This window comes from Cydia amplana, chromosome 3, assembly GCF_948474715.1.
Source record: "Cydia amplana chromosome 3, ilCydAmpl1.1, whole genome shotgun sequence".
NCBI lineage: Eukaryota > Metazoa > Arthropoda > Insecta > Lepidoptera > Tortricidae > Cydia > Cydia amplana.
Window position 1 is genome coordinate 19,432,162 of NC_086071.1, and position 20,332 is coordinate 19,452,493.

The 20,332-nt window shown below is 37.4% G+C and overlaps 1 protein-coding gene across 9 annotated transcripts in view; it reads left to right on the top strand.

Moving 5' to 3' along the window:
* The first annotated feature begins 4,151 nt into the window (after positions 1–4,151).
* The window catches only part of LOC134662747 (mucin-2-like), a 141,179-nt gene continuing 124,998 nt past the window's right edge, over positions 4,152–20,332 (top strand). For 2 of the 9 annotated variants that reach the window (XM_063519024.1, XM_063519023.1), the window contains exon 1: positions 4,155–4,587. The gene's annotated coding sequence lies outside the window, so the exon portion shown is untranslated. Of the gene's footprint in view, positions 4,588–20,332 lie in introns of all 9 variants that reach the window. The other 7 variants (XM_063519028.1, XM_063519029.1, XM_063519022.1 and 4 more) reach the window with 6 other exon arrangements.

Here is a 20,332-nt window from a genome sequence, read left to right on the forward strand (position 1 = left end):
GTGAATCGCCTTGGTCCACAGACTACCTCAACTACTAGATAGAGCACATAAGACAAGGTCACCACATAAGCGCTCCCGTAAAAATGTAGTAACGGAGCGCGACCGCTTATTTCAGGACTCACGTAAATTAAAAATATCTATTAAATTAAGGTTTGGGGTGTACAGCCCCTAGTGTAAATTGCATTCGATAGGGTGACGGGACGTACGCGTTTACGTCAAGTGTCATTTTGTATGGGAATTTGAGTTTACAAAACGTCCCGCTTGGCGCGCTGTTCAAAATCCCATAGAAAATAGACATAACGCAAACGCGAAAGCTCGTCACGCTATCGAATACTCTTTGTATTACCTACGCTTCATAATACGGTGATGCATAGACATAGAAAAACTTTATGCGGTGTCTATGTCTATGTAGTCTGTGCCTTGGTCGCACAGGTGTTTTTTTTGCTCGTAATATCTGTTTTATGCACAGTCAAGGTCGTAATGACAATAAACGTATGTAGGTATGTACCGTATGTACAGTACATATGGTGCTACTTTACCGCACTAGTGCAGTAATTAAGACTTTACGTGCCTATGTAAAAAAGTTTAGCAACTATATCAAATGAAATGGCTCATTGTGAAAATCTCAAATATATGTTTTTAATAGTTTCGATTAGAATTTATTCAAGATAATAGACAAAAACCCCCCATTGAAAAATATAACAAATTAATATTCATTTCTTAAACAGGTCAGGAAGAATCGACTTTCGGACCCCATGGGGCGCGAGTCCGACTCGCACTTGGCCGGTTTTTTGTTACGGCTAATCCACTTAAAGCCCACTTAAAGAAAACCATGCCATTGTATGGTTAATAGCAAAACACAATAATGAATAAATAATGACCGTTGCAAAAAAATCGCAACAAGCATCTTGAAGAAGCATCGGATAAAGTTATCATCACTAGGTACGAGTACTCGTACATAGTATAAAACAAGTCGCTTCCCGCTGTCTGTCTGTCCCTATGTATGCTTAGATCTTTAAAACTACGCAACGGATTTTGATGCGGTTTTTTTTAATAGATAGAGCGATTCAAGAGGAATATTAAAATGTATAATTTGTCAACCCGTGTGAAGCCGGGGCAGGTCGCTAGCGCGCTAGTCTCTTTTAAATGAGTACCTATTCAAGTTCATATAAAACTGTCTTACCTATAAATATATGTTTTATATTATGGTATTGTTATTGTAATAGCTCTTTTTTAAGGAAATAAAATACAGTGAAACCTCGATAACACGAAACTCAAGATAACACTAAAAACTAGTTTTCGTCTTTTAGAGGGAATCAACTTAAGAGTGGTTCGTTCAGGTTTTTGACAAGGTTAAAAGTTACGGAGATACCTAAATCGACTGAAAAATTCGTACTAGGGAGGGGGGGGGGGGGGATATATTCTAGTATAGTCAAAGAGAATATAAAACACCAACAAATAAAGTACCTACTTAATCAACAGCAGTGCCTGAAAAACGTGATTAGCAATCAAACGTCAACTGTAGTCACAGTTCTTTATTCAACGTAGGCATTAATAGTCGTCACCTATATTTTATTTATTTACCGTTCGAATCCTGGTATAGTTCGCTTTATTTAGCATTAGAAAGAACTTGAAAGAAGGTAAGCGATTTTGACATATCTTTTAATTGAAAAACACTTTTAAAAGATCAATAACTATTACTTATGAAAGCAGTAGAAGACTATAAAAGATCGTATTCGATTCATAATTGTTACATATTACCCGTAACTTATTTTTAAAATGTGTTTTTCAATTAAAAGACACATCAAGATTGTTTACCTTATTTCTAATGCTAAAAAAGAACTATAGTGGGAGAGGAATAAAATATGTAACTTTTATACCACTGGTTTGGTTTTTATTTTACACTTTTATTTGACGACTGGTCTGGCCTAGTGGGACCCAGCCTGTTAAGCCGCGGTCCTGGGTTCGAATCCTGGTAAGGGCATTTATTTGTGTGATTAACACAGATATTTGTTCCTGAGTCTTGGGTGTTTTCTATGTATTTGTATATTATTATATATCGTTGTCTGAGTACCCACAACACAAGCCTTCTTGAGCTTACTGTGGGACTTAGTCAATCTGTGTAAGAATTACCTACCTATAATATTTATTTATTTATTTATTGTATCACTCTCCCATCGGCCATAAAAGGCGTAGTAAAATTTCATATTCAACCGAAATAAAATAAATAATTTTCTTAAACTGCGAACACCTATAGAGAGATCAAAATTTTGTAGCTATGGAGAAACTTTGATTGACTACATTGGCATCACAAATTGTGATTCACGATTTTACGCAGGCGAAATCAAAGCCGCGGGCATCTGCTAGTAATAAAGTTGTTCACCATTGTGTGCGATATCAAGCAATAAAATTGTATAACTGCCTCCCTATCGAACTGAAATCAATACATAATGTAAACAACTTTAAATGCCGTCTAAGGGACCTCTTAATTACTAAATGTTACTACCAGGTTAATGACTTTATTTGTAATTTATAAGTTATTTTCCAATATGTTTGTATAATATTCATAACGTGACTGAACTGACATAAAAGACTGTAATTATTATCATTTTGTACACCTACTTTAAGTGAATGCATGTTGTTTATAAAATTGTGATTAATTTAATTTAGTAGCTCGTAAGTTAAATTTCACCTGTGATATTTCCGACATGATTGTAAAATTGTCATGGAATAAACTAATCTTACCTTATCTTATCTCATCTTATCTCATCTTATCTCATCTTATCTTATCTTATTTATAAGACGTACGATAAATGTGCTGACGTAACGTATAGGTAGATTAGGGTGGTTCAAAAAATAGTTTGCATATCGATTTTTTAAGACACCCGAAATTTTAATTTTAATACTGTCCTAAAATATAATCTCTCGCTGCTATCGTAAGGGGTGCTCAGAGGGGGTAAATGTGAACAAAATGTTAATAATTTGAAGTTTTCTTTTTTTTATAAATAGGTATTTTTGCTAATTTAAATCCACAGTTTTTTTTTTCAAATTTTAGTTTTTCTTAATCATCATCATCTTCCTCGCGTTGTCCCGGCACTTTGCCACGGCTCATGGGAGCCTGGGGTCCGCTTGGCAACTAATCCCAGTGATTGGCGTGGGCACTAGTTTTTACGGAAGCGACTGCCATCTGACCTCCCAACCCAGAGGGTAAACTAGGCCCGTATTGGGATTAGTCCGGTTTCCTCACGATGTTTTCCTTCACCGAAAAGCGACTGGTAAATATCAAATGATAATTCGTATATAAGTTCCGAAAAACTCATTGGTACGAGGTACGAGCCGGGGTTCGTACGCGACCTCCGGATTGCAAGTCGCACGCTCTTACCGCTAGGTCACCAGTTTTTTTTAATATAAAAAATATTTATGTAAATTTAAGTTCACTGAAATTATTTATGAAGAGAAATCAATTAATCGATATAGAGTCTGTGCGGAAAGAGAAGAGTCGTGGAATGTATGGGGCCCAATACAATCCACGACTCTTCTCTTTCCGCACATACTCTAGTATTAATTTTAGGACAAGATACAGCAGTAGTAATTTATAAAAAGATTTCATCCGATATCATTGACCGTAGTTACCTTTACCAGCATTTATAGCACGGTCGCATTTTTATCGCTTGTCACCATGCCTGTCACGTTCTAACAAGTATGTAAGTGCAAAAGTGACGGGCATAGCGACAGGCGATAAAAATTGAACCATGCTGCGCCCGCAGCTCCGTAATTGTTTTATTATCATAACGCAATGGAAACATTTTTTGCTATAATAGTTTTCGCAAACTCTCATTATGCAATTCCCGTATTTTTGCTTAGCGTCAACATTTCTGCACAATATTGAATTGTAAAACTGTCAAAAATTTGTATTTAAAATACGATTACTTACCTACGTAAATATGGTCTAAAAATACAGAAGGATGTTTTGGTGAAAAAATTATGAAACAGCAGCTCGGTCGAATAATCCTATCTATTGTCTTGTAACGCAACTCTAGACTAGTTTTAGTGTCCAAAACTAAATGACCCCTTTAGCGTATATGACATTTCATAAAGCGCTAACAGATAGGATGTGTTAGTGATTGCAACGGGTCTAGATAAGCTAGCTGAAAGGATTAACATTCAACACATGTTAGAGTGGGCAAGCAGAGAACGTAGCTGACCGCAGGCAGTCGAAACCCGCACTTCTTAGCGTACGCTCTCCACGCTCCCAAGGTACGCACTTCCCGCCACGATTCAAACTTCGAACGTTCGAACACCTTTTTTTATTGCAAGCGCACTCGCGCGTTCAGCCAAAGCTGACCTGCCAGTGTCCAAATCGCGGCCGTTGACATCGGAACCTTTGAAATGGAACGCTTTACGGGAATTTATTATCGGTTTTCGAACGCGGCTCTGAATTTTGGCGGGAACGTGTGACGTGAAGTTTCTTTTTAATTGACAGTGATCGTGACTAATCTGCCTGAAAGTGAACAATGGTGAATTCCACTTAATATTTATCAGTGCTTTTGTTACATCAAGAATTAGAAGAAAGTTTTTGCTATAAAGGTGAGTAGAGTAGATGCATAATTAAATAGGTATTACGGTAAGTATCTTAAAGTGGCGTTGTTGTTACTCAATGATAAATTTTCTGGTGTCTGTCGCTTTCTAAAGACTCGGCCATGAGTGTGGCCGCAGTCACGACGGGTAAATTTGCAACGTGAAATGCTTTACAACACTTTAATTGTAACAAGTTGTATTAAAACTGGTTTATCCAGGAACTGAGATGACGCTCGCGTTGTGAGTTATCTACATTATCATTTACATTTTCGAAAAATCCCCTGTATTAAAAAAACTCGAAATCTAGCGTCTTGATTTTTGCGTCTAACAGAAAAAATATTATTTCCCAAGAATGTAACCGAGGTCAAATAATCCTGTAATCTCCTAAGATACAACGTTTGTAGGTATTTTTATCTTCTAGCAGTCGAGAGGCCTACAAAAAGGTCTCCCATTTCGTTCTATTTTTTTTTTAAATATTAATTATAACAAGCCAAAATTGCATTTGTCTTAGCAAGTTTAGTTGTCTGGGCGGCAAGAGGTTTAAGAAATTGACCTCTAGCCTATAGTTAATAAAAATTAATAATAATAATTCAGCCTTTATACGTCCCACTGCTGGGCACAGGCCTCCTCTCATACGCGAGAGGGCTCGGGCTATAGTCCCCACGCTAGCCCAATGCGGATTGGGGACTTCACATACACCTTTGAATTTCTTCGCAGATGTATGCAGGTTTCCTCACGATGTTTTCCTTCACCGAAAAGCTAGTGGCAAATATCAAATTATATTTCGTACATAAGTTCCGAAAAACTCATTGGTACGAGCCAGGATTTGAACCCGCGACCTCCGGATTGAAAGTCGGGCGTCATATCCACTTTCAATATAATATGACGTGTTTACTATATATATGTATAACAGCAAGTGCAAAAACCAGTTAATAAAATTGAAAGTGCGACATAACTCGAAGCCGGCGACCGTTTAAATTAAAACATTCCATATCATCTGTCGCAAATGGTAATTATAATTATCTGTTACGTACAATCAGCAACAATAGCTATAACTACAAGTATACAGGTGTTATAAACATCTAGGTATCTATTGAAAATCTTAGTCCCGCAGAAACGAAGTGCAGCACCGCCTCAGAGGCGCGCACGTTGATGTCTTTTGTTCTATCGAGTAAGTTGAACTTGTTAATTATTTATGTATAGTTTTCTGGAGAATTGTAGAGCTAATTGAATAGTTATTTCTTTTACAAGGGGGCAAAATTGTTGTTTAACCGCTCGTGCTAATATTGATACCCGAGCAAGCGAAAGATTCCAAAATTGAACCATGAGCGTAGCGAGTGGTTCGAAAAATGGAATCTTGAGCGTTGCGACGATTTCAAAGCACGAGGGTTAAACAAAATTTGCCCCTGAGTGAAACACAAAATTTTTCACCACACCAACTCGAAGCAAATATTAAATGGAAAATATCAAACCAAATCAAATGCAAATGAATGTTTAAAATATTTATCATCCAAAATCATCATTTAAAAGTAAATTCTACCAGCAAACATAGGAAAACAACTCAAAATATGCACTATTTGATTACTTTGCCTCACATGTGAATAAATTGCTATCAGTTTTTGAAGTGCAAAGTAAGCCTTTCCGAGCTGGTGTGGTGAAAAATACTTAGGGCCTCTTGCACCATCCCACTAACCAGGGGTTAACCGGTTAAACCTGGAGTTACCATGGTCACCAGTACAATTTCACACTGGGTTAACGGTTTGACCGGTTAACCCCGGGTTAGTGGGATGGTGCAAGTAGCGCTTAGGGTCGGTTGCACCGAACTGTTTGTCATAGTTAAAGAGTTCGCTAAATTTTATTGTATGGAAAAGTTCATAGTAAACCGCCGCGGCGCGCCGGGTGACGTTGATCAATCTGTCAAGTGCGGATAGTGCAACCGGCACTCAAACATTTTTTATTTTAATCCCGTACGATTTAGTTTTTTTTGTAGCTTGCACCTTTACTTATTCTATATTAATACACAAATTCGCTACCATTTGGTTGCATGTCTATTACCATAAACTGGTTAATAGTTCTCAATACTGTGAGCTAATCGGGCCATCTGACCTAGTAGCCGTTTCCTTTATTTGCCGTTCAGGTCCAATTCTATTGCTTGCCTCAATAGTTTACTATAACACTGCCATATTTTAACACATTCAGTGCCGAAAACCCGACTATCGGGTATTTTATGATTTCCTTCCCAGGCCGGACGACCCAATAGTCGGGATCGTGGTACAGTCAGCGTCAAATACTTTATAAATAATATGGTAGCAACCAAAGTATGGTGTACCTACCGAACTATTTGGCCACTTTGACTGCTATAAAGTATTTGAGGCTGACTGTGTACTACAGCTTTATATGAAGAATTTTTTGTGGCCTGGCGCGGATGTCTTGTTTGGCTGGGTGGCATTGAATGTGTTATTATGTATAGGTACCTATTTATTTCTAGTATCGCCATTTCAAATTTTTTAAATTAATTAAATTATGAATCTGTACCCGTAGTGTAAATTTCATTCGATAGCGTGACGTGACATACGCGTTTGCGTTAAGTTTCATTTTATAGGGGATTTTGAGTTTAGAAAACGTCCCGCTTGGCGCGCTGTTCAAAATCCCATACAAAATGAGACTTAACGCAACGCTATCGGATAAAATTTACACTAGGGGTTCTATTTTATGGATATTTATGTATGTTTAGGTAGGTAGTTTTAATTTTTTTGGTTACTTTTTATTGTAAGTTTGTTAGGTAAGTATTAATTATGTCTGAGGTAAATTTTATTGATTGATTGATTGATCTCATTGGTTACTGAACAACGACGGAATATAATACAAGCAAAGCAAAAGTACATTTTTGACTTCAAAAAAGGGCCATGTTGAATATTACCCAACACACAATTACACGCTATTAAAAAAAACGCATTTTGCTCACTATTTTTAAGCAGCGAAGCACAAGAGCGATCGTAAATTAATTTACCACTCTTGTGGATAAAATGCATTGGTTCCCACCAATTTTTTAAAGAATAAAGAGAGCCTTTACATGCTGATGGTGTGGCGAAAACCCTTTTGGCAGCTTAGCAGTTTTTTCGTGATTTTGATATCTAATAAAACCGGCCAAGTGCGAGTCGGACTCGCGCACGGAGGGTTCCGCACCATCAACAAAAAATAAAGCAAAAAAAATCGTGTTTGTTGTATGGGAGCCCTCCCCTTAAATATTTATTTTATTTTATTTTTAGTATTTGTTGTTATAGCGGCAACAGAGATACATCATTTGTGAAAATTTCAACTGTCTAGCTATCGCGGTTCATGAGATACAGCCTGGTGACAGACGGACGGACGGACGGACAGCGAAGTCTTAGTAATAGGGTCCCGTTTTTTACCCTTTGGGTACGGAACCCTAAAAACATCAAAAAATCTGCTTTGGTCAAAGCCATTCAAACTTTACGCTAACCATAAACTGAAATAGATGTCATATATTAAATTAAATATTATTTATTTGTATCTCCTTAGATTTCACGGGCCTATAATCCCGGTCTTTTGATAGGCTTGCGTGGGGATATAGATCCAACACGTAGAGGCCCCTTGGAGAGCTTTTATGTCATGTAGAACGCCTGCTGGAACCCGTTCACAGGTGCAACAATAGACACCATGAACCGGTCGCAGTGGTGGATAGAAGTGTGGGTGGACAATGAGACTGGGCTATTGTAAAAGTAGTCCGGACCAGGGATGTTGCGAACATCCGCATCCGCATCCGCAACCGCGGAACATCCGCATTATTTTCAACATCCGCATCCGCATCCGCATCCGCATAAAATCGATGCGGAGCTTATGCGGATGCGGATGTTGAACAAGTCGGTACAGGAACGTCTTAGCGGCGGCGTAAGTGCTAGGTAATTTCGTCATTACCTATAACGAAATCGTCTAGATCCAGAAAAGTCGGCGAAGTTACTGTTTATTAAATATAACGCACCTATATTCTTGCTCAAATACTAAACGTTTGGTTTTTTTAATTAAAAAATACTAAAAATGTAATATTGACGTTTTCTAAGTACCTAATCTTGACATCCGCATCCGCATCCGCATCCGCGGATGTGAGCCTTTAAAAATCCGCATCCGCATCCGCATCCGCGGATGTCAAAAAATCTGCATCCGCAACATCCCTGGTCCGGACACCTGCCATAACAATGCTAAACGTGTGTTAGCATCGAGGCAGGTGGTGACTTGCCGCGCACTGGATGGGCCCCTAAGGGCCTACCGCGAACCACGTTCGACGTGTTACCTCCCTGTCACACTTACGTACGAATTACGAATTTACAAGTGCAACAGAGAGGCAACACGTCGAACGTGGTTCGCGGTAGGCGATCTGAAACTGCCGTCGTAAAGACGACCAGGAGCAACATCGGTGTGAGCGGCTCAGCGGTGTCGAGAGGTGTGCGCCGCTTTCTACCCAGTGGCTGTTAACAGCCACTGTGCCAACTCGCGTCTTATGCATCTTTCACTTCCACCCCTGGAGCATGTAGCTCTAACGACTCCTCTCTGGACGGCCAATTAAGGCAAGCCAGAGCCGAGAGTCCTGCGGGTCCCCAACAGCTCGCCACAAGCTGCCCTGCGGAATATTATTTATTATTATTAAACAAGAAGTGACGAATTCTTCCAGGGCTTCATCACTTTTTCTTTAATATAATATATGACATCTATTTCAGTTTATAATTCATATATAGTAGGTAGTGTGACTACTAAAACACAAATCAAAATATTTACTAAAATACTTTGATTTGTTCCCAAAAAGTTGTGTAATGTTTACGCTACTTAACCGTTAAACTATCAGATTAAGTCTTACGCTTTGCCACTATGGTAATATCAAATAAAAATCTCGTCGCGGCGGTAGCCGTGCGTGTTGCGATGCGCGTGCGTTTCGCGATCATTATGAAAATTGTTTAATAGCTTCGTAATTCTACACATTAAGGTCGGTGACCCCCTTGGAGTTCTCTGGCTTCTAATGCAAGTATTTTAACCGACTTCGAGATTTCGAAGGCTCTCAATTCGTCGCGATTTTTTTAATGTTGTGTTTTAAATATAAACTTTATTTTGATTGAATTAAGGTAGAAAATCAAATGAAATAAAACAGCCTGTCAATTACAGAATAGTTTCGAAATACGTGTAGGGTTTTAATTGAGCCTTTTTTTAACCGCCTTCAAAAAAAAAAGGAGGTTCTCAGTTTGACCCGTATGTATGTATGTATGTATGTATGTATGTATGTATGTATGTATGTATATTTGTTCGCGATTATCTCGTGTTTGGCTGAACCGATTTTGATGCGGTTTTCAGAAAAGTGTTTCTTACATTCTGGAGAAGGTTTTAGTATACATAGATCTGAGCTGATGCTGAACCCTGGCTGTACCTAGTGGAACTCAGGTTTGGTGCAACATAGGCTCACGCTGTTTTGGTCATCCGACACGCCTCGATGAGCACTTGGGAGAGCAGTACCCAAGATAGAGCTGATGCTGAACCCTTGCTGTACCTAGTGGAACTCAGGTTTGGTGCAACATAGGCCCACGCTATTTTGGTCATCCGTCTCATCTTGATGAGCACTTAGGAGAGCAGTACCCAAGATAGAGCTGATGCTGAACCCTGGCTGTACCTAGTGGAACTCAGGTTTGGTGCAACATAGGCCAACGCTATTTTGGCCATCCGTCACATCTTGATGAGCACTTGGGAGAGCAGTACCCAAGATAGAGCTGATGCACCAAACCACCCAGGTTGGCAGGGTACACCCTGGCTGTACCTAGTGGAACTCAGGTTTGGTGCAACATAGGCCCACGCTATTTTGGTAATCTGTCACATCTTGATGAGCACTTGGGAGAGCAGTACCCAAGATAGAGCTGATGCTGAACCCTGGCTGTGCCTAGTGGAACTCAGGTTTGGTGCAACATAGGCCCACGCTATTTTGGTCATCCGTCACATCTTGATGAGCACTTCGGAGAGCAGTACCCAAGATAGAGCTGATGCTGAACCCTTGCTGTACCTAGTGGAACTCAGGTTTGGTGCAACATAGGCACACGCTATTTTGGTAATCTGTCGCATCTTGATGAGCACTTGGGAGAGCAGTACCCAAGATAAAGCCGATGCTGAACCCTTGCTGTACCTAGTGGAACTTAGGTTTGGTGCAACATAGGCACACTTTGTTTTGGTTAACCGACTTGTCGTCGTGTGCCTATGTTGCAGAGTTCCACTAGGTGGGTCGATGAACTTTTTTCTAACTGCCTTTAAAAAGAGGACGTTCTCAGTTTGACCCGTATGTATGTATGTACGTATGTATCTGTGTATGTTTGTTCGTGATTATCTCGCATTTGGCTGAACCGATTTTGATGCGGTTTTCAGAAAAGTGTTTGTTACATTCTGGAGAAGGTTTTAGTGTACAGTACATGGATGGTTTGAAAAACCAATTGGACCCGGTAGGTGGCCATGCTATCGGTATACCTACCAACAAATTTATGTTGCTGAAACCGATTTAGATAAAATAGTGGGAGTGGGAGTCGGACTCGGACTGGGACTGGGAATGGGAGTGGGAGTGGGAGCAATATACATACAAATCGTTTAGCACCAAAACGTCATATTATGTTGTGTCGCGATTATCATCGAGTTAGGCCATCACTAACATTAGTAGGTAGTTACTAGCCCAAAACTAAATGGAGAGTCTAACAAACTAGTATTTTAGCCCAAAACCTAAAATAAATGAAGTACCTAGTATATCACTAAAAAGTAAAAAATAAAATAAAATAAATAAAAAATAATTAAAAAATTAAAAATAAACAAAAATAAAACCAAAATAAAATAACTTAATATAAAATCTTTTTCAAAAAAAGGGAACCGCCTTCAAAAAACCAACCCACTGAAAAGTACAAAATAATTTTTATATGGCACCCCTTTACGTGTCCAGTCCCTATCCCACGGTGTAAAGCAAATTTTTGCCAAAAAGTAATAAATACCTAATAATAAGAAAATTAATAATCATCCGGGTAATTACTTAGTTTTTGAAGGCGGTGCCAAACCAACAAAAACAGTCTACTACCAATCAGAAAAACAATACGAGTACGTAGTACCTACAAGAACTAAATTAATGAGTAAACTAACTATGTCTTTATAATGCAAGTAAGTGCAGCTTTCTTCGTTGTCTAAAATATCGGTTCTCAAAAATTTTGGTTTGGCACCGACTTCAAAAACTAAGTAATTACCCGGATGATTATTAATTTTCTTATTATTAGGTATTAATTACTTTTTGGCAAAAATTCGCTTTACACCGTGGGATAGGGACTGGACACGTAAAGGGGTGCCATATAAAAATTATTTTGTACTTTTCAGTGGGTTGGTTTTTTGAAGGCGGTTCCCTTTTTTTGAAAAAGATTTTATATTAAGTTATTTTATTTTGGTTTTATTTTTGTTTATTTTTAATTTTTTAATTATTTGTCTATCATTTAATTGATTTAATTGTGTAACTAACTCACAATATCTTCATTTGTGTATTTTTTGTTACACAACTTGAATAGTTAAAGCTGAGTTTAATGAGTCAAAATTTTAAAATAAAAATAAAATTGACATTTTTGGTTTACGAAATTCTGCACTCATAACTCTTCTTATTTGTGTTTCTGTTCGACACTATTAGCGATACCCACTCGAACTTCAATTATTAGACTCAATTCCTATGATATAGGATTTGTTATTAATTTGGAAGGTTTGTGTCTAAATCCCTGACTCTTAATTTCCCCACTACATATGAATACTGATTTCCAATACATACATATTAAATTTTTCGTTGTTCTCCATTTCTTATAGTCGGCGAAAAACGCGCAGGAAGAGAAAGTATATTAATACACCTTATAAATTTTATTCACGTTTTACCGCCGTGGCCTTGCTATCGATGCAAATCGAATTTTATTTTTAATACAGACTGTCCGGTTAGCCGTCAAAGTAAAAAACTGGAGGTGATTCTGGTTGTAACAATAGGATATAAATTTGATCTAAAGTAAGGATATGATATGTCAGTGTCAAAAGTAATGTTTTTGGTTGAACCAATGATACTTTTGACACTGACAGAGATCATATCCATGATACAGCCAGACCTTCCGACTCACTTTTGATCGATTTGTTTTTCACGCAATACCTAATCTTTTTCTTAATTATCACACCAAGTTTGATATTTACCTACATGTTTTAGAGTTGAGGACCTGATCCTTATTTTTCACTCAATTTAAGTTTTATAATTAGTTGTTATAGCAGCTCACAATAAGTACACATCCTAGCTGACTGAAATTAATTGATCGGTTCATATTATTTCACTTAACTTTATTTACTTTGAACTTAGTCATGTTCAACTAATACTTGAATATTGTAATAAGTAAATAATTGTAAATGTGTAATGTACGATGGGAAATTAAATACTACAAAAAAGTCTATATAAAAAATGGCGACCAAAAGTTTGAGAATCACTGTACCTTTAAGGACAAGGACATTCTTACACAGATTGACTAAGTACCACAGTAAGCTCATAAAGGCTTGTGTTTTGGGTACTCAGGCAACGATATATAATATTATACAAATACATAGAAAACGACCAAGACTCAGGAACAAATATCTGTGCTCATCACACAAATAAATGCCCTTACCGATATTCGAACCCAGGACCGCGGCCTCACAGGCAGGGTCACTACCCACTAGGCCAGACCAGTCGTCATAATATGTGTTTATTTTCTTTTTTTTCTGACGGAAGCGTGTTGGATGCAAGGTAAATCAGCCGGCGGCGACTGCCACACATTTCACTTTCCATCTCGTTCGGGCTAACGTTACCATCGTCCACAGTTTGACCGTTGATGAACCTTAATACCAAGACACAGGGTCCATCAATGGTCACCTAAGTGGTACATTATAGCAGCCAATTAGGTAACGCCAATGTTACAGATAATAAGACATTCCGACATGACGCTGTCTGTTTTCAGCGGTCTTTTAGAATACAGAAGAAATTACTAGGAAAATTCGAGTCTTAGTTATACGATGTGTTTCCTAAAGTGTCATCTATGGAACTTGCTAACTATGTAAACGAACCGCTTGCTAACTATGTGAATGATGAATTTACTAGTGACTTTTGTTTATATAGTTAGCAAGTTCCATAGAATGACACTTTATATAATACTGACCTCTCAGTGTCAAAAGGGACGCTTTTGGTTGAAGAAATGTCATAACACAAATAAATGCCCTTACCGGGATTCGAACCCAGGACCATCGGCTTCACAGGCAGGGTCACTACTCACTATAGGCCAGATATTACATCGTATATTTAAACCGGTAGCATATTTGTTATATATATTGAATTATATTGTGTAACTTTGATAATTATTTGTACTTTATATATTGTTTGGAATTTGCAAACTTACGCAGATAATGAAAAAGATTTACAATCGAAAGTCGAGTTTAAATATGGCCTACTTTGACGAATCAATGTAACAATACGAATACAGTTTGAATGTACCTATTTAGATTTTAACAGAGAATTTAATAACCCATTCTACTTTACCTATGGTCATTCTAGAAATGGAATTTGCGGTATATATATATATTTCATTGGCCGTTATTATAAGAGCTTTGGACAGCATCTCACGTGCTATTTTTTGTATTTTACAATTGCATTTTTGCCTACAATCAGTAAAGTAAACGTACTAGTGCTCGACATGCTAATGCCCAATAGATGACACCCTGCTGTCACCTCTATTGACATTGACTTAAGTTTCAAGATGACATGTACTGGTACCGCGCCGAGTACCAGTACGTTTACCTTACCTATAAGTGAAAACGTAGAAAATATGTGCACGTAAAGGCACTAAATCAACAAAATTTATGACTTGGTAAGACAAGTCTCAAGTAAAAACCGGCCAAGTGCGAGTCGGACTCGCGCACGGAGGGCTCCGCACCATCAACAAAAAATAGAGCAAATAAATCGTGTTTGTTGTATGGGAGCCCCCATTAAATATTTATTTTATTTTATTGTTAGTATTTGTTGTTATAGCGGAAACAGAGATACATCATTTGTGAAAATTTCAACTGTCTAGCTATCGTGGTTCATGAGATACAGCCTGGTGACAGACGGACGGACGGACAGCGAAGTCGTAGTAATAGGGTCCCGTTTTTTACCCTTTGGGTACGGAACCCTAAAAACAGTAATAAAATACTGTCTACGATGCTCAACTAAGACTATTAAAAATAACTTTCACACATGATGCTTGTGATAAAATTAGTGCGATAAGTGCCTGTAACCGGAATTTTAATAAATACATAGGTATCAATATTTTTTCTACAATATCATTTACTACAAGAAATTTTGGTCTTTTGAGATTCGGCGTAACTTTTGTATACTTATGTTTCTCGGCCTGAACATATGTCATATTTTATTTTTGTGAGAGCTACGGTAATTTTTGTGCTCCTGAATTTGAAACTTTCCTTTAGTTCTATTAGCGCCCCTTGCACCATCCCACTAACCCGGGGTTAACCGGTTAAACCCGGAGTTACCATCATGATTACCGGTACAATTTGACAGTGGATTAATGGTTGAACGGCTTAACCCCGAGTTAGTGGGATGGTGCAAGTACTGCAAGTGGTCCTAAGAGTTCAAAACCCGAACATTGAATAAGCATATTATGTTGAACAAGCCTTCGAAAATGCTTATTCTCTGCAAATTACCGTGACAATATCTTTTCTTCTCCAATCGTGAGTTACAACAAATGCTGAGACCTTTACAAATGAAACTCAGCTAGGTACGAGGCGCGTTGATGTATTTTTAACGTGCGAGAAATTTACTAGAGACAACACAGCGATTACTTTTAGTTTAGGACTGACAAGGGAAATTTAAATTAGCATTTGATTTTTAACCAAAACTTAATGTTCACATGGCGGAATTTGGCATTACGGACTTAAGCGCCGGTATAGGGTCTATTATGACTACTGTGAGTTCGGTGTGATATATTATTGACTTAACGAAGTTTTTTTTTATCGCAATATCTACAGCTTTCAGAGTCTCTAGTATTTATTTAGGTGACTTGTTTAAAAACATATCTCATTTTATTTTACTTTTATATATTCAATTTTAAATTTCGGTGGAAATCAATTATAATGCTAATGAGCACAAAAATATGGAAAAAAACTATAAGGAAACCTTAGAAATTAGGAATATACAATCAGTTTAGTGAACTTAACCAATGTTAAAGTACAAATTTAAAAAAATGTATGCTCGGCCGAAACTACTTTCTTCGGTAACACATTAATGACACTTTCTCGTTCTAATGACCGGCTGATAGATTGATGGCTGGACTAAGCACTTTTTCTAACAGAATTATGTAAGTACACAACTTCATTTAAAAGAGTTTTAACCATGGCTATTAAATATAGCTCTGTTTACAAGTGACATAAGTATAAAAAAATATTTGGGAACAAATCATACACAGATCGACGTAGCCCCAAATTAAGCACGATATATACACGATGATTTTTAATCGGTGATCAGGAACATTTTTTTCTAACTCAGTAATTGATGTAGATCACGTTGAAGTCGTAATTACATGGAAACGAAGTTGTTATTTTTTTAATCATAATTTTAATTTTGAGATCAAATTTATCCTAAAATCTTGTCACTCTACTAATTGGTATCTATGAGTTATAGCCTCTTGACAAACATGTATTTAGTGGTTATTAGTTTTAATTATGTTTTAACTTTCAATTAATGAAGGCCTAGCCTAATAAGTTTAATTTGGGCTATTACTTTCTACTCCTGATCACCGATTAAATATCATCGTGTATACTTATAAATAAATAAAGACATACTTTGATACATAGATAACATCCATAATTCAGGAAAATATTCGTGATGAACACATAAATTAATGACCTTACTGGGAAATGAACCCGTAACCTCCTGCTTCGTAGCTTCATTATTAACCATCTGAAAAATAGGCAGCATGTGGAATTGTGGAGGCTGCTTACTTACTTGCAAAAAGTATGCAATGAAATATCCAGTTATTCCAGTGTTTAATATAGGTAAACCACAAGAGAACAAACAGCACTTCAAATAGTAAAAAAAAAACGGAAACCAATTTTTTATTCCAAATAATCTTGTGGAATCTCAGCTACTCAGATTCGGTCCGTACTTCACTATTCGTCTATTGAATCGTCACTTCTTCCGACAATCAATAGCAGTCAGTTTTTCACAAAGCTTAGGTATCTAACCAACGAGCGTAGACCGGTATAAGTGGTATCCCCTTATACATAAAAATGTTCAATGATTTTTCTTCTATTAAATAATGCTTTTCAACAAAATTTATTATGATTTCACAAATATTGCAATATCAAAAGTGTGCATGCATGCATGACGCGATTATAGTTTTTAGTAAAGTAATAGCTGGACTTTACAAATAGCCACGATGGATTGCTGGGCGTTGACTCAGTAGTGGTTAACCGCCTAAGACTCAGAAGCATTTGTTTTGTTTTTGAACTTGGAACCCATAGTTACTCAATGAAAGTATTGAAAGTTCAAAATATTTTTTGGAATATGTACAAAAATTTGTACGCGGGGACTTAGGAGGTTAAAATAAATACGTTTCAAGAATATTACTTATTCTTCATTAGTAGCACACTTCTACGTTAGTTCACTTCATAATAAGCTATTAATATTATACTAAAGATAAGATAGGAGTTATTTTGAAGGTTTGAAGGTCGTTTCGGTCCGGAAATACTTACCGCGACATTTCATTCCACAGTTTAGCTATCCGAGGAGGTTTATCCACCTTGTTATATTACTATTAGTTATACGATAAGTACTTATAATAACATGGACAAGAAAACAAATAGGTATACTGAGCAGTATAACTTGATCCGATTAATTTGTTATATCATATAACTAATAGTATAACTAAATAGATATAAACCCGTGCGGCAGGAAGTTCCTGGAGAAACGCACAGTTGAGGACTGCACATTTGAAATGATTACAAATTCAGAGGTCAAATTATAATAGAGATCTATGAATCGAGATCATATTGTTTGTGAATACAGGTAGATGCTTCCCGATCTAAGATGGATTAGCATACAAAGAAACACCCTTGATCTGTCCACATTGTTATAATTTGTTATGTCAGGAACACATGCCATAATGCTTTTGTCTAGAATATTGGATAAATACAAACACATCGAGTTTAGGTTGATTTAAGAAAGGTCTCGATAAGTACTTGATAGACATGCAAATAAGAAGAGGCGCAGTCAGCAATAAAACTGTGTGTCACAAAAAAAAGGTATCGAGAAGTACTCGATAGACATGCAGATGAGAAGAAGCACAGTCAGCAATAAAACTGCGTGTCACAAAAAAATTACAGTAGGTAACTTGTTCAAAATTATCCCGGTTTCAAAGTAACCCCACACCAACTTAAACAAGATATCATGAGAGGAAATTAGCGCTGCCAAACTGTCACTATCACACGGCACATCAAATCACCAAACAATAGCATTGCTTGTTTTGTTTTATTACGGTGCTAATACTGCTAATGTGATAGTATGGATTCCAAACGCACGCCAAGCCCTGGCTAGTTAATAGATCGAGAACCAGTGTTGGAGGAAACAGGAGATATTGACAATTAGCTACATGCTGAATTGTTTTGGAAGATCGGAGATAATTATAAAACATAATTACGACCGGTCTGGCCTAGTGGGTAGTGACCCTGCCTGCTAAGCCGATGGTCCTGGGTTCGAATCCCGGTAAGGGTATTTATTTGTGTGATAAACACTAATATTTGTTCCGGAGTCATGGATGTTTTCTATGTATATAAGTATGTATTTATCTATATAAGTATGTATATCGTCGCCTAGTACCCATAGTACAAGCTTTGCTTAGTTTGGGGCTAGGTTGATCTGTGTAAGATGTCCTCCAATATTTATTTATTTATTTATTTATAATTAATACCCGATTAACCTTTTCGACGCCGTGTCAAACACAAAAGCTGTCTCTCAGACGCCACGTCATCGAAGTGTCAAAACTGAAATTGAACTTTATGCATATGCACCTAGGTCTATGTTGCTCTGTGGTCTATGACCGATTAATACGTCTTTGGCGTTGGACCTGCGGTGCGTATATGACCGATGTCATTGGCGTCCAAAAGGTTAAGTCCCGTTTTCGTAAACAATAATGTGTAAAAACCGTGTGTTTATATCAGTGCCAGGAGTTGTTGGACAAGAGTCGTTGGACGAGTTCTATAATGAAGGCCCAGAGTGGACACCCGAGGGAGCGGTAGACCACCGCAACGCTGGGTGGTCGACATCCGACGACACGGAGGCCGGGACTGGATGAGTCGGGCACGATCGACAGGAGTGGAAGAAGAGGGAAGAGCCTTCCAAGATTGGATCACCAAAAGGCCACCATGCTGATGATGATATCAGTGTTTTATCCCAGTTCTAGTTACAATAGCTACGTCAAATCGACTCGCGTACCCAATCAGAATACGACAGCATTGTATAGGAGATGCTATCATAGCAAGGTCAGGCGAAATTGCTCTCATTCTTTTCGGGGTTAGGGCTTAAGGTCGTCTGGATGAACTAATGCGTGATGATTACCATCATAGTCCGTAAACAAAGTTATTTTATGTATTACATGGTGATTTTTCAACATTTAGTCACATAATGTAATGGACCCTATAATGGACGTGGAACCGGTAATGGGACATAAAACCACAAATCCTCTAAAATAAGTATGTAAAAGTAGTTTATAAACACTGGCAATATTTTACCATAAATAAGAGTCATAGAGCTGTTTAAGTTTGACTTTTTATTAATTTCGGTTACTTTTTAAGAAATTGGCGCCAACCCAAGAGTTGTCGTGTCACTGGAAAAAATAACCAGTAAGAATTCTTAACAACTTCGCTAAGAGAGGTGAGTTCATATATTAAATTGTAATTAATTATTACTTGGTGTAAACTAGAATGTGTTTTGTTAATTGCATTTACCATGAGATAAGGTATACAACACATTATGTTGTGACTCTAGAGATGTATAAAAAATAGTGGTATTTTGCCCAATCCCATTATAGGAGCTGTAAAACTGCATACCTCCTATGATGGGATAATTTACATAATGATGCTTGCCATGGCGTAATTTCATGTTTAAACAATACAGAAGTATAATGTAGTTACTCGTACGAACTATGTCAGGAGGTCTCCTCGGACTTCGGATAAATTAATATCGTTTTTACAAAATTTTATTTAACTTGCCCTGTTAGTTTGTATACAGGGTGGATTTTCTTTTGGGGTCAGTGAAGGCAGCTACCAGATCCCGTGCTGCGACGAGAAAACGGTCTTAGAAAACCTTCCCTCGATTTCAAATGAATGAAGATTGGCTTTTACAGATTTTGGAAAAAACATACAGGGTGCGAGAAAAAGCTAATTTTTGACAAACTTTTTTTTGATGCCAATCGATCCCATTCCTGTTGAGGATCAAAAGCTTGTATGGAACCAAAAAAAAATTCCGGCTAGAAAAGCCACAAATCGAGGAAAACTTTTCCCATACAATTTGTATGAAAATCAAAACTTTTATTTTTCACATGCTATTTTTCTATGACAATTGATTCCATTCTTATCTAGTATCAATAGTTTCTTTGGGGTCAACTTACGATAATGTACTAAAAAGCCACAAATTAATAAA